We start from the raw sequence: 3,849 nt of genomic DNA on the forward strand, positions 1-3,849 counted from the left end.
GAAGAAGAAAACACTGGCGTTATGATGATGGACTTGAGCCCTTTTGGAAGAAAGACTCGCAAGCATTTTCAGTGGTGGCCGTTATGATCACATAAAAGTATGAAGGAAAAGAAAAAGACCATTGATATATTTAATGTGATGAGCAAATTTGCAAGTTGTTATGATCAATGTTCTTTATAGTTACTATAGCCTTTTCTTTCCTATTCATTATTAAGATATATTGATGTTTCATTTTCAAATAGCAAAAATTCACGAAGAAGTATTGCGTTATTTACCCGTGAGTAGTAATAAATCATATGTTCAATTTTCAATTACAACCGGGCCCATAAAATGTATAGGTAATAACAGGTAGGGTTGGTAACGATTAGTATGGGTAGGATTAAGTAATTTTTCATGTTATAAAATTGTTATCATCTTATCCATTTAAAATAGTAATGAAACGGGTAATAGATAAACGGTAAAAAAATTATTTTGAATTATAAATAATATTGATAAACATTAAACATATAAATAAAAATAAATTTTCATAAACATAGTAATTATTGTACATTTATTTTGTTCCATAAACATTGTCATCCAATTCTAAATATACATAATTATAATTTGATTTTTTAAACAACAACATGAAAACTGAAAAAAAATTATATTCTTGTCTTGTTTTTGTTTTTCATTTAATTATCAGCGAATTTTTTTTTCCTCATTAAATATGAAAAGAAAATTTAATTTACACATTAATACATGATACATGATATATATATATATATATATATATATATATATATGAAATCAAATAATAATCCTAAATATAGTTTATGAGAATCGTGAGATACGATATAAGCCGCCCATTTAAGTTAATTTGTTTTATTTCTTTAATTAATAAAGGATGGGTGATGAGTTGGTTAAGGTCATCTTCGATGATCCATTATTAATAGTCACTGATGAACCGTCATTTATATCTTTACACATGATAGTTTGCCCAACAGACATTCAACGGCATATAGGAGTTTCCCTGACGGATCGGTCCATCAGTGAAAGCCTTAAACATTATAGTTCAGACTTTGACGGGGATCAAATGGTTGTTCATGTACACACAAATTGAAAAGCCTTATGGAAACCCTAATATTCTTCCAAAATCTATAGTTGCATGAATTTCGTATTAAGATAATCCAAGAGAAAACTCTATAGATTAGAGATTAAAAAGCCTTTTATATACCCTGATTCTCATTTATAGATCTCTGCCCCTTGGAAACCTGCAATTGGGTAACCCCTTGACCCCGCCAAAGATCATTAGTGTTGTCTTATCACTTCAATCGATCTCAAGTAAATCAAAATATCATCAAATGGATGATGACACTAAAATCAATAACATCATTCCCCCATTTTAGTGTAATCCTTTGATTCACAACACAAAACATAAATACATAAAATCAAACAGATGCATAAATGAAAATGTCACGAAAGTTCATCTTAGTATATTGCACATTCCAAATATTCGAGAATAGGGGTGTGTTATAACCAGGTTTGAGACAACCTGGGTTGAGGTAATTTATACGTGTTCATTATGTGGATTACGTGAAATAGGCATGTCTAAATAGAAATGCATGAACTATATATGTGAAATGTGGACATGATATTGTGCATGCATATATGTGAAAAGATGGCATGATATGTACGTAATTTATACATGTATGCATGTGGTGTGAATCATACATGAGGTGATGCCTATTTGTGATAAGATATTCTGGTAGAAACATTATTATATTATTTAAAAACTTATACCTTCATGGTTAAAAAATCATGAATTTTATAATGAAAAACCCACCAGCCAAGGTTATTTCTATTGGTTAAAGCTTTCACCGCCTATGAGTTTTATAATTAAAATAATCTTCACCGCCATAGTGGGAGTATTTAAAGAAATAAAAAGATAAGATTCTATCTTATCGTTTCATTTGAAGAAAAATCTGTTGAAAGAGAAAAAGAGTGTTGTGGTGGTGAGAACTGTTCTTGAAAGAATCTTTTGTTCAAAACTGTTTGAAGAGCTTGTGATTTGCTGTGTGTTTTAAAACTACAGAATCTGTGATTGTTAAGGTGAGTTTTTAAACTATCGTTGATTATAAACTGTGAGTTTTAAAAATACCATTGATTATATACTGTGAGTTTTTAAACTACCGTTGACTATAAACTGTGAGTTTTAAAAATATTGTTGATTATACACTGTGAGTTTTTGATGACTAAAACTTTTATATATATTGTTATATAAACTACTGTGTCTTTATGTTGGTTTTTAAAAAGAGATGGTAAAACTATTTTGATAGTTTAAAGGTGTTATTGTTATATATTTGAGTATTAAAAACTGTGTTGGAAAGGATAAAGAAGGATTGCTTCTTTAAAACAATTTTGGAAATAATATCCTGTTTTGAGGATTTAAAAAGGGATATGATGTTTTGGAAATCATTGAAAGAATAGATTGTTCTTGAGTTTGAAAGGTTTTGATGATAAAACTGTTGGTTGAAAACTTTAGCGAATATTCTTTTGAGACGATTGTGATTTTGATCTGTCTTCATTTGAAATTAATTTATAGATTTTATGGATAAAACTATGAATGATGATTCGATAAAATGGTTGTGACTGCGGTCCTTCATCCGAACTAGTTCATAGATTTTGAAGAAGAAATAAGGGTGGCATATCAAGGAGAGGTGTCTTTTGGAATAAGGGTGGCATATCAAAGAGAGGTGTCTTTTGGAATAAGGGTGACATATCAAGGAGATATGTCTTTTGGAATAAGGGTGACATATTAAGGAGGGGTGTCTTTTGGATATAAGAGTGGCAATTGTGTGGGAATATTATAGCTCTTACTATTATGTCTTTTAAGAATACAATAGATTTGAGTCMTTACTTCTTTRTGATTTGAGAACTCAAATATATTGTTCTTATTAGAAATAATAGTATTGATGTCATTGAGAAGAGGAAAAACTTAGCCTATGGCCATTGATATTGGTTAAAATTGTTTTGGAACATAATGGTTATTTTTATGAGGAAATAGAGGGGCTCTGGTTGTTCCTTGTAAGGAACCAGAGCGGATCTGGTTGGTCCTTATTATGGGACCAGAGGATTCTGGTTATTGATTTGAAGAATGAGCAAGTTTTTACTAAATGTACTAATTGGACCAGAGACTCTGTATCTATTAATAAGAGCTTCTATGTTAAAATCATATTTTTAGAAGTTTTTAAGAAAATGATTTTTTACTTAGAATCTTTCTATGAAAAATAGACCAGAGAGGCTCTGGTTGGCTTACACGTTGAACCAGAAGCTCTGGTTAGTACAACCAGAGGCTCTGGTCGAGAACCAGAAGCTCTAGAAGAGAGACCAGAGGGGCTCTGGTCGAGGAACCAGAAACTCTGGAAGAGAGACCAGAGGGGTTCTGGTCCTAGTTATTGAAATATATTCCAAGTGTGGTTTGGAACCAGAGGCTCGGTGGACCAAAACAGAATCTGATTTTATTCCGCATGTTGTAAAATGATTATTTGATAAATGTTTTAGTGACCTTCATCCTGCATTACATAAAAGGGAACCTCACTAGACATTCATGTCTAACCCTCATTTCGTGTTTTCAAAATATGTGTGCAGATAATGATAATAAGGGAAAGAGCATTATGTGAATTACTTCCCTATGTGCGTAGCTGTTTTGGAAGCATAGATTCTAGGATGCAAGAACATGTACTTTTGAAATTTTTGGGTTGCGTATTTTACATTATAAGACTCTTGTATCAAAGACCTATATGGGGGAAAACATGTATTCTATGTGTTATATGCAATGTATGGATTTGGGGATGTTACAAAGTTGGTATC

The sequence above is a fragment of the Cynara cardunculus genome, unplaced genomic scaffold (genome assembly GCF_001531365.2).
Source record: "Cynara cardunculus var. scolymus isolate 2C unplaced genomic scaffold, CcrdV1 Un_Scaffold_2549, whole genome shotgun sequence".
In the NCBI taxonomy this organism is placed as follows: Eukaryota; Viridiplantae; Streptophyta; class Magnoliopsida; order Asterales; family Asteraceae; genus Cynara; species Cynara cardunculus.